The sequence below is a fragment of the Lethenteron reissneri genome, chromosome 34, assembly GCF_015708825.2.
Source record: "Lethenteron reissneri isolate LAM-NWPU_2019-01 chromosome 34, ASM1570882v1, whole genome shotgun sequence".
Taxonomy (NCBI): Eukaryota; Metazoa; Chordata; class Hyperoartia; order Petromyzontiformes; family Petromyzontidae; genus Lethenteron; species Lethenteron reissneri.
Genome location: NC_083812.1, coordinates 43,527 through 55,957, shown reverse-complemented (window position 1 = coordinate 55,957; position 12,431 = coordinate 43,527).

Genomic DNA, 12,431 nt, shown 5'->3' with positions numbered 1-12,431 from the left:
AACTTAACGTATGTTGTGTTTTTCTTTACTCTGTTTAAAAAGCATCTGTTATTGATTTTGTTTAGCGAATTGTCTGATGGATCTTTGGCAGAAGAAACAACGGTATATGTGTACGTTTTTCATATATTGCAATAGGATGTTTGGATTTGTATTGCAGAATAATCAACCTTTATCTATCCACTTGTAGATGAAGTCTTCCTCAAGCCATCAACATCACAAAACTGACTGCCTGCGATGCAACAATCCATCTCGCTCCTCCACACGAGTAAATGCTATCTCCCCAGCTCAACGGAGGATGTCCTCTCAGATGTGTTCCATCCTTTAGCTGCCACTCCATCATTAGACTCCTGGCCATTATCCCTTTCAGAAACGTGTCTAGTCCAAGCCCACTCTAATAATCCCAATTTACTTATTTAATTACGTAATTTTTGCTTGTCATCGTTTAACTTTACTTTAAATCGCTACGGTATACCAACCACAAAATTGTATGTTTTCATTAATTGCTTTGAACGGTATGTTTAGTCCAATATCGTTCAATTATCTCATTGTGGATGATGTTAACGGTGTTCACAACATGTTTGATGTACGTGGAATGTTGAACGGATGGGTGCAAACGAAGCCAGGTACACCTCTGTGGTAAAATCGCTTATTTCGTAATTATCAGAAGATCGCAACTTCAAAATCCCAGTTTTGGGGTCGTCTTAAGTTCATTGTCCTGTCTATGGTCGATCGACCTAATATTGTAGTACTTAATTCGAATACGCAGTGACTATCCTTTCAGCATACCGGTCCTAGTCATAGAATGTAGAATGTTAACCATCAGCTCGCCACCACCAGTAAAGGCGATGTGACAAATAGGTTATTTGAGCATAGAAACCTCTACGTTTTATAGTCTTATATATCTTAGCATAAAGACCTTAGTTGAATTATAGTGTTTACTCCCCATATCTATTCACTGGTGGCCAGCACTAAACAACATTATGTCATGTAATACATGATTTGCTGTTTAAACACGAGATTCCACAGCGCAGCAGTAAAAATCGACCTGTCTTCATGCCAAACACTAATTGCAACATTTCTCATTTCACCGTGACATAAAGGTGATTTGATTTGCAGGGATTATTAGTTCAGAGCAACATATTTAGCAAGGGCATGTTGAAATATTCTCACTCTTCTAAGTGTGGATGCATTACTGGTTGCAGTTGGATACGTTGTAGTAGGTTTGCCACGATATAATATTTTTTAGGATACAACTACATTTTGTGATATGACTATTATTGTGAAATCATGTAACCTTAAAAAATTGCATTGATATACTTCATATACGATTAAGGAGTTCTTCATATTGTAATTCATCTACTGCAGTTAGTTGAACAGAAGCCTGCCATGACCGTTCTTGTCATTGTAACTTTACAATCTATAACCCCGATAACGCACATGCTGTCAGAACATGATGATGTCGCATAATCGTAATGTCAATTATTCCAGAAAACGCTGAGCAATGCACAATACAATGGGTAATAGTATTATTTGAACTTTAATACTTATTTTGAACTCCCACCTGAAGACGATTGCTTGTGTGGCGATCGAAACGTCGTGATCTATTATTTTTTCTACCTACGTGACTTTACCGAAATAACCAAGAAGATGAATCCCTGCGGTCATGAAAGCTTCAAATCAAGCTTCAACTATGACTTCATGAACATATTTTTAAAGAAATAAAATGTGGAAGTAAAACAAAAGCGATCGACAATAATTGCGAGTGATGATATTGAGCAAAACGGACGACTATATGGATCTCATGCAATATACAGCAGTATCATCATAGCACGACGACTTGACTTTGTGCTTCACTGGCACACGACTGAGCCGCTGTGGAGGAAATAAATGATTCCACTCCCTCAAACGCCATAAAGCTTCTAAAGCGATTTAAAGCTTTCGTGACTGCAGGGATTCATCTTCTTGGTTCTTTCGGTAAAGTCACGTAGAAGGGAAGTAATAAAATAATAAAAATAAAACATAATAAAACAATTCTCACGACGTTTCGGCCACAACGCAAGCAGCCGTCCTCAGGTGAAAACCAGGTCCGTCGAGGCGACAGAGTCTGAATGAAACAGCACACGGGCTTAGAGCATATATATAAGCTGGGCGCATTGACAAAGGAATTTGCATATCAACAGGAATTTAGCATATTTATGGGAAATGCAGGAATGTAATTAGTACTGCATATGCATGTGCATTATGCAGGATTAACAGCATCAAAGGGAGCTGCAGTTACTGCTGCTGCAGCAGTTGCTGCTGCTGCAGTTTCTGCTGCTGCTGCAGTTGCTGCTGCAGTTGCTGCTGCTGCTGCACTTGCTGCTGCTGCTGCACTTGCTGCTGCTGTTGCACTTGCTGCTGCTGCTGCTGCAGTTGCTGCCTTATCCATTTTAATATAACACTATGTATTATTCTACCCACCCTAATGTGTATCATACTGCTATATGTTTACTGTACAATTACGACACCATACATTACTCTGCACACTGCACCATGCCAGTGAGTGGAACGCGGTCTGAAAGTCACCGTTAACGTGAACACAATCAGTTAAGATCCGAAATGGTTTATTACGTCCTTCCAATGATTGCTAAGCCAGAATCCATCTTCTCGGTTGAAATTGTCTCTGTGTTTGTATATGTGGATCGCCTCATGAACGAATCTCTCATGATAGCCAGATGGCTTGCAGAGAACCTCTGTCTTGGAGAAGTCAATGTCATGTGAGCCCACTGAATTGTAACAGTGATCTGCCACGGCTGAGGTGTTTGTCCTACCGTGTTTCAGGTCTGCCTTATGTTCACGGATGCGGTCCGAGACATGTCGTTTGGTTTCTCCAATGTAACTGCTACCACAGAGGCAACTTAGTTTGTAGACGCCAGGGTACTGTATGTCTGGAACCACATCTTTTACAGACGGGACCAGATCACGGATTTTATGTACTGTGTTGAATCGGACCTGGATCTTGTGTTTAATCAGGATTTTGGAGATCTTTTTTGTGACCCCAGCAATGTAGGGTAAGGTGATGGTCTTGAAAGGCTCCTCAACAGGATCCTTCTTGATGGTTGGAGTGATGGCTTTGCGGATTGTGTAGTCGGAGTAACCATTAGCCTTAAGAGCTTGGCGTACGTGTTTGAGTTCACTGGAAATGTGTTCATGGTCGGAGATGCATTGGGCTCTATGATATAGAGTCTTGATGAGGGAATTCTTCTGGGATGGATGGTGGTGGGAATCCGGTTTTAGATAAGCATCCGTGTGGGTGGCTTTCCTGTAGACAGAGTGGCTCATTGAACCATCAGGTCTCCTTTTGATTAGGACATCCAAAAAGGGTAGCTTGCCATCATTTTCGACTTCCATGGTGAATCTGATGGCTGGGTGTATGGAATTGATGTGGTCGAGAAATTGGTCTAGAGCAGGTCGGCCATGTGGCCAGATGACAAAAGTGTCGTCTACGTACCTCTTCCATAAGGTCGGGCGTAGAGTGGCAGTCTGGATGGCGTCCGTCTCAAATTTCTCCATGAAGATGTTGGCTACAACCGGAGATAGGGGGGAGCCCATTGGGGTGCCCTCAATTTGCTTGTAGAAGGTTCCATTCCAGGTGAAGTATGTATTGGTTAAGCAGTGTCTCACCAGGGGGGGTACCCCAGCATTCAGTCCTTGATGAACCAAGTCTTCAATGATTGCGATGGTGTCAGGCACAGGCACCTTGGTGAACAAGGAAACCACATCAAAACTGACAAGCAGGTCGTCTGGGGACAGGGCAATCCCCTTGATTGTCGATACCAGGTCAGTAGAGTTTAGTACTGCAGAGGTGGTTTTTCCAGTGAAAGGCCGTAGGATTTCGGACAAAAAACGAGCCAGTTTGTAAGTGGGGGAGTTGATAGTAGAGACAATGGGACGAAGAGGTGTATCTTCTTTATGTATCTTTGGCAAGCCGTACAATCTTGGTGGCCTGGCTGCAGAAGGTTTCAACGAGAACTGTTTGGTCTGATCAATTAATGCGGTTGAAGCAGAAATGATGTTGTTGGTTTTGGAGACGAGGCTGTTGGTAGGGGTCTCTTTTTATTTTTGTATAGCTGCCATCGTTGAGTAGTTCTTGAATTTTGTTGTTGTATTCTATTTTGTCCATGATGACAGTGGCATTGCCTTTGTCGGCTGAGAGGATGACAATGTCATCCCTCTTTTTTAATTGAGCTAATTCAAAACGCTCATCTTTGCTGATGTTGCTAGCTGGCATCTTAGCGTTTTTGAGGGTTACAGAGATTTCAGATCTTGCTACGTCTGCAGCGATGTGACTCAAGCCCTTGAGAGCTACATCTACTCGAGCAATTATATCATTAACTGGTATGTGTCTAGGTGTGACTGCAAAGTTTAGTCCTTTAGCTAAAACGGATTTCAAACCTTCAGAAATAGGACTGTTACTGCGATTAATTACGACTTTGTTAACATCTAGCTTTTCAATGTGTGGGTCCGGTTTCTTGTTTGAGAGGCGGTTGAATTTGGAAATCAAGTTGTCCTTACATTTAGTCGACATAGCGGCAGCTGAAGAGGCAGTCATTTTTTCCACATGTTCCCAATCCGATGTGGACATTGTTACACTCAAAGATAAGTGTGATTTGTAGAGTGTCTTGTCTAACTGATCTAGTTCGGTGCGCGTAAGTCTGATTTTCTCTGAGATAAGAGCTAAACTAGTTCTAGACAGAATTCGTTTCGCATTAGAAGAAGTTACAGCAGCAGATGTTAGTGTAAATGCGTTTGGTATTACCTTAGAGTCGCGGCATCTCTTCAGAAAGGTGAGAGACTCGATTAGCTGAGCCTTCTTATCCCGGAGCTTGTTGAAGGATCTCAAAGTTATGTGGAAACCCTCCCCGTAGAGGCGGTTAAATTTCGATTTAAAGCTTTCGTGACTGCAGGGATTCATCTTCTTGGTTCTTTCGGTAAAGTCACGTAGAAGGGAAGTAATAAAATAATAAAAATAAAACATAATAAAACAATTCTCACGACGTTTCGGCCACAACGCAAGCAGCCGTCCTCAGGTGAAAACCAGGTCCGTCGAGGCGACAGAGTCTGAATGAAACAGCACACGAGCTTAGGAGCATATATATAAGCTGGGCGCATTGACAAAGGAATTTGCATATCAACAGGAATTTAGCATATTTATGGGAAATGCAGGAATGTAATTAGTACTGCATATGCATGTGCATTATGCAGGATTAACAGCATCAAAGGGAGCTGCAGTTACTGCTGCTGCAGCAGTTGCTGCTGCTGCTGCAGTTGCTGCTGCTGCTGCAGTTGCTGCTGCTGCAGTTGCTGCTGCTGCTGCACTTGCTGCTGCTGCTGCACTTGCTGCTGCTGCTGCACTTGCTGCTGCTGCTGCAGTTACTGCCTTATCCATTTTAATATAACACTATGTATTATTCTACCCACCCTAATGTGTATCATACTGCTATATGTTTACTGTACAATTACGACACCATACATTACTCTGCACACTGCACCATGCCAGTGAGTGGAACGCGGTCTGAAAGTCACCGTTAACGTGAACACAATCAGTTAAGATCCGAAATGGTTTATTACGTCCTTCCAATGATTGCTAAGCCAGAATCCATCTTCTCGGTTGAAATTGTCTCTGTGTTTGTATATGTGGATCGCCTCATGAACGAATCTCTCATGATAGCCAGATGGCTTGCAGAGAACCTCTGTCTTGGAGAAGTCAATGTCATGTGAGCCCACTGAATTGTAACAGTGATCTGCCACGGCTGAGGTGTTTGTCCTACCGTGTTTCAGGTCTGCCTTATGTTCACGGATGCGGTCCGAGACATGTCGTTTGGTTTCTCCAATGTAACTGCTACCACAGAGGCAACTTAGTTTGTAGACGCCAGGGTACTGTATGTCTGGAACCACATCTTTTACAGACGGGACCAGATCACGGATTTTATGTACTGTGTTGAATCGGACCTGGATCTTGTGTTTAATCAGGATTTTGGAGATCTTTTTTGTGACCCCAGCAATGTAGGGTAAGGTGATGGTCTTGAAAGGCTCCTCAACAGGATCCTTCTTGATGGTTGGAGTGATGGCTTTGCGGATTGTGTAGTCGGAGTAACCATTAGGCCTTAAGAGCTTGGCGTACGTGTTTGAGTTCACTGGAAATGTGTTCATGGTCGGAGATGCATTGGGCTCTATGATATAGAGTCTTGATGAGGGAATTCTTCTGGGATGGATGGTGGTGGGAATCCGGTTTTAGATAAGCATCCGTGTGGGTGGCTTTCCTGTAGACAGAGTGGCTCATTGAACCATCAGGTCTCCTTTTGATTAGGACATCCAAAAAGGGTAGCTTGCCATCATTTTCGACTTCCATGGTGAATCTGATGGCTGGGTGTATGGAATTGATGTGGTCGAGAAATTGGTCTAGAGCAGGTCGGCCATGTGGCCAGATGACAAAAGTGTCGTCTACGTACCTCTTCCATAAGGTCGGGCGTAGAGTGGCAGTCTGGATGGCGTCCGTCTCAAATTTCTCCATGAAGATGTTGGCTACAACCGGAGATAGGGGGGAGCCCATTGGGGTGCCCTCAATTTGCTTGTAGAAGGTTCCATTCCAGGTGAAGTATGTATTGGTTAAGCAGTGTCTCACCAGGGGGGGTACCCCAGCATTCAGTCCTTGATGAACCAAGTCTTCAATGATTGCGATGGTGTCAGGCACAGGCACCTTGGTGAACAAGGAAACCACATCAAAACTGACAAGCAGGTCGTCTGGGGACAGGGCAATCCCCTTGATTGTCGATACCAGGTCAGTAGAGTTTAGTACTGCAGAGGTGGTTTTTCCAGTGAAAGGCCGTAGGATTTCGGACAAAAAACGAGCCAGTTTGTAAGTGGGGGAGTTGATAGTAGAGACAATGGGACGAAGAGGTGTATCTTCTTTATGTATCTTTGGCAAGCCGTACAATCTTGGTGGCCTGGCTGCAGAAGGTTTCAACGATAACTGTTTGGTCTGATCAATTAATGCGGTTGAAGCAGAAATGATGTTGTTGGTTTTGGAGACGAGGCTGTTGGTAGGGGTCTCTTTTTATTTTTGTATAGCTGCCATCGTTGAGTAGTTCTTGAATTTTGTTGTTGTATTCTATTTTGTCCATGATGACAGTGGCATTGCCTTTGTCGGCTGAGAGGATGACAATGTCATCCCTCTTTTTTAATTGAGCTAATTCAAAAGATGTGGTTCCAGACATACAGTACCCTGGCGTCTACAAACTAAGTTGCCTCTGTGGTAGCAGTTACATTGGAGAAACCAAACGACATGTCTCGGACCGCATCCGTGAACATAAGGCAGACCTGAAACACGGTAGGACAAACACCTCAGCCGTGGCAGATCACTGTTACAATTCAGTGGGCTCACATGACATTGACTTCTCCAAGACAGAGGTTCTCTGCAAGCCATCTGGCTATCATGAGAGATTCGTTCATGAGGCGATCCACATATACAAACACAGAGACAATTTCAACCGAGAAGATGGATTCTGGCTTAGCAATCATTGGAAGGACGTAATAAACCATTTCGGATCTTAACTGATTGTGTTCACGTTAACGGTGACTTTCAGACCGCGTTCCACTCACTGGCATGGTGCAGTGTGCAGAGTAATGTATGGTGTCGTAATTGTACAGTAAACATATAGCAGTATGATACACATTAGGGTGGGTAGAATAATACATAGTGTTATATTAAAATGGATAAGGCAGCAACTGCAGCAGCAGCAGCAAGTGCAACAGCAGCAGCAAGTGCAGCAGCAGCAGCAAGTGCAGCAGCAGCAGCAACTGCAGCAGCAACTGCAGCAGCAGCAGAAACTGCAGCAGCAGCAACTGCTGCAGCAGCAGTAACTGCAGCTCCCTTTGATGCTGTTAATCCTGCATAATGCACATGCATATGCAGTACTAATTACATTCCTGCATTTCCCATAAATATGCTAAATTCCTGTTGATATGCAAATTCCTTTGTCAATGCGCCCAGCTTATATATATGCTCTAAGCCCGTGTGCTGTTTCATTCAGACTCTGTCGCCTCGACGGACCTGGTTTTCACCTGAGGACGGCTGCTTGCGTTGTGGCCGAAACGTCGTGAGAATTGTTTTATTATGTTTTATTTTTATTATTTTATTACTTCCCTTCTACGTGACTTTACCGAAAGAACCAAGAAGATGAATCCCTGCAGTCACGAAAGCTTTAAATCGAAATTTAACCGCCTCTACGGGGAGGGTTTCCACATAACTTTGAGATCCTTCAACAAGCTCCGGGATAAGAAGGCTCAGCTAATCGAGTCTCTCACCTTTCTGAAGAGATGCCGCGACTCTAAGGTAATACCAAACGCATTTACACTAACATCTGCTGCTGTAACTTCTTCTAATGCGAAACGAATTCTGTCTAGAACTAGTTTAGCTCTTATCTCAGAGAAAATCAGACTTACGCGCACCGAACTAGATCAGTTAGACAAGACACTCTACAAATCACACTTATCTTTGAGTATAACAATGTCCACATCGGATTGGGAACATGTGGAAAAAATGACTGCCTCTTCAGCTGCCGCTATGTCGAGTAAATGTAAGGACAACTTGATTTCCAAATTCAACCGCCTCTCAAACAAGAAACCGGACCCACACATTGAAAAGCTAGATGTTAACAAAGTCGTAATTAATCGCAGTAACAGTCCTATTTCTGAAGGTTTGAAATCCGTTTTAGCTAAAGGACTAAACTTTGCAGTCACACCTAGACACATACCAGTTAATGATATAATTGCTCGAGTAGATGTAGCTCTCAAGGGCTTGAGTCACATCGCTGCAGACGTAGCAAGATCTGAAATCTCTGTAACCCTCAAAAACGCTAAGATGCCAGCTAGCAACATTAGCAAAGATGAGCGTTTTGAATTAGCTCAATTAAAAAAGAGGGATGACATTGTCATCCTCTCAGCCGACAAAGGCAATGCCACTGTCATCATGGACAAAATAGAATACAACAACAAAATTCAAGAACTACTCAACGATGGCAGCTATACAAAAATAAAAAGAGACCCTACCAACAGCCTCGTCTCCAAAACCAACAACATCATTTCTGCTTCAACCGCATTAATTGATCAGACCAAACAGTTATCGTTGAAACCTTCTGCAGCCAGGCCACCAAGATTGTACGGCTTGCCAAAGATACATAAAGAAGATACACCTCTTCGTCCCATTGTCTCTACTATCAACTCCCCCACTTACAAACTGGCTCGTTTTTTGTCCGAAATCCTACGGCCTTTCACTGGAAAAACCACCTCTGCAGTACTAAACTCTACTGACCTGGTATCGACAATCAAGGGGATTGCCCTGTCCCCAGACGACCTGCTTGTCAGTTTTGATGTGGTTTCCTTGTTCACCAAGGTGCCTGTGCCTGACACCATCGCAATCATTGAAGACTTGGTTCATCAAGGACTGAATGCTGGGGTACCCCCCCTGGTGAGACACTGCTTAACCAATACATACTTCACCTGGAATGGAACCTTCTACAAGCAAATTGAGGGCACCCCAATGGGCTCCCCCCTATCTCCGGTTGTAGCCAACATCTTCATGGAGAAATTTGAGACGGACGCCATCCAGACTGCCACTCTACGCCCGACCTTATGGAAGAGGTACGTAGACGACACTTTTGTCATCTGGCCACATGGCCGACCTGCTCTAGACCAATTTCTCGACCACATCAATTCCATACACCCAGCCATCAGATTCACCATGGAAGTCGAAAATGATGGCAAGCTACCCTTTTTGGATGTCCTAATCAAAAGGAGACCTGATGGTTCAATGAGCCACTCTGTCTACAGGAAAGCCACCCACACGGATGCTTATCTAAAACCGGATTCCCACCACCATCCATCCCAGAAGAATTCCCTCATCAAGACTCTATATCATAGAGCCCAATGCATCTCCGACCATGAACACATTTCCAGTGAACTCAAACACGTACGCCAAGCTCTTAAGGCCAATGGTTACTCCGACTACACAATCCGCAAAGCCATCACTCCAACCATCAAGAAGGATCCTGTTGAGGAGCCTTTCAAGACCATCACCTTACCCTACATTGCTGGGGTCACAAAAAAGATCTCCAAAATCCTGATTAAACACAAGATCCAGGTCCGATTCAACACAGTACATAAAATCCGTGATCTGGTCCCGTCTGTAAAAGATGTGGTTCCAGACATACAGTACCCTGGCGTCTACAAACTAAGTTGCCTCTGTGGTAGCAGTTACATTGGAGAAACCAAACGACATGTCTCGGACCGCATCCGTGAACATAAGGCAGACCTGAAACACGGTAGGACAAACACCTCAGCCGTGGCAGATCACTGTTACAATTCAGTGGGCTCACATGACATTGACTTCTCCAAGACAGAGGTTCTCTGCAAGCCATCTGGCTATCATGAGAGATTCGTTCATGAGGCGATCCACATATACAAACACAGAGACAATTTCAATCGAGAAGATGGATTCTGGCTTAGCAATCATTGGAAGGACGTAATAAACCATTTCGGATCTTAACTGATTGTGTTCACGTTAACGGTGACTTTCAGACCGCGTTCCACTCACTGGCATGGTGCAGTGTGCAGAGTAATGTATGGTGTCGTAATTGTACAGTAAACATATAGCAGTATGATACACATTAGGGTGGGTAGAATAATACATAGTGTTATATTAAAATGGATAAGGCAGCAACTGCAGCAGCAGCAGCAAGTGCAACAGCAGCAGCAAGTGCAGCAGCAGCAGCAAGTGCAGCAGCAGCAGCAACTGCAGCAGCAACTGCAGCAGCAGCAGAAACTGCAGCAGCAGCAACTGCTGCAGCAGCAGTAACTGCAGCTCCCTTTGATGCTGTTAATCCTGCATAATGCACATGCATATGCAGTACTAATTACATTCCTGCATTTCCCATAAATATGCTAAATTCCTGTTGATATGCAAATTCCTTTGTCAATGCGCCCAGCTTATATATATGCTCTAAGCCCGTGTGCTGTTTCATTCAGACTCTGTCGCCTCGACGGACCTGGTTTTCACCTGAGGACGGCTGCTTGCGTTGTGGCCGAAACGTCGTGAGAATTGTTTTATTATGTTTTATTTTTATTATTTTATTACTTCCCTTCTACGTGACTTTACCGAAAGAACCAAGAAGATGAATCCCTGCAGTCACGAAAGCTTTAAATCGAAATTTAACCGCCTCTACGGGGAGGGTTTCCACATAACTTTGAGATCCTTCAACAAGCTCCGGGATAAGAAGGCTCAGCTAATCGAGTCTCTCACCTTTCTGAAGAGATGCCGCGACTCTAAGGTAATACCAAACGCATTTACACTAACATCTGCTGCTGTAACTTCTTCTAATGCGAAACGAATTCTGTCTAGAACTAGTTTAGCTCTTATCTCAGAGAAAATCAGACTTACGCGCACCGAACTAGATCAGTTAGACAAGACACTCTACAAATCACACTTATCTTTGAGTATAACAATGTCCACATCGGATTGGGAACATGTGGAAAAAATGACTGCCTCTTCAGCTGCCGCTATGTCGAGTAAATGTAAGGACAACTTGATTTCCAAATTCAACCGCCTCTCAAACAAGAAACCGGACCCACACATTGAAAAGCTAGATGTTAACAAAGTCGTAATTAATCGCAGTAACAGTCCTATTTCTGAAGGTTTGAAATCCGTTTTAGCTAAAGGACTAAACTTTGCAGTCACACCTAGACACATACCAGTTAATGATATAATTGCTCGAGTAGATGTAGCTCTCAAGGGCTTGAGTCACATCGCTGCAGACGTAGCAAGATCTGAAATCTCTGTAACCCTCAAAAACGCTAAGATGCCAGCTAGCAACATTAGCAAAGATGAGCGTTTTGAATTAGCTCAATTAAAAAAGAGGGATGACATTGTCATCCTCTCAGCCGACAAAGGCAATGCCACTGTCATCATGGACAAAATAGAATACAACAACAAAATTCAAGAACTACTCAACGATGGCAGCTATACAAAAATAAAAAGAGACCCTACCAACAGCCTCGTCTCCAAAACCAACAACATCATTTCTGCTTCAACCGCATTAATTGATCAGACCAAACAGTTATCGTTGAAACCTTCTGCAGCCAGGCCACCAAGATTGTACGGCTTGCCAAAGATACATAAAGAAGATACACCTCTTCGTCCCATTGTCTCTACTATCAACTCCCCCACTTACAAACTGGCTCGTTTTTTGTCCGAAATCCTACGGCCTTTCACTGGAAAAACCACCTCTGCAGTACTAAACTCTACTGACCTGGTATCGACAATCAAGGGGATTGCCCTGTCCCCAGACGACCTGCTTGTCAGTTTTGATGTGGTTTCCTTGTTCACCAAGGTGCCT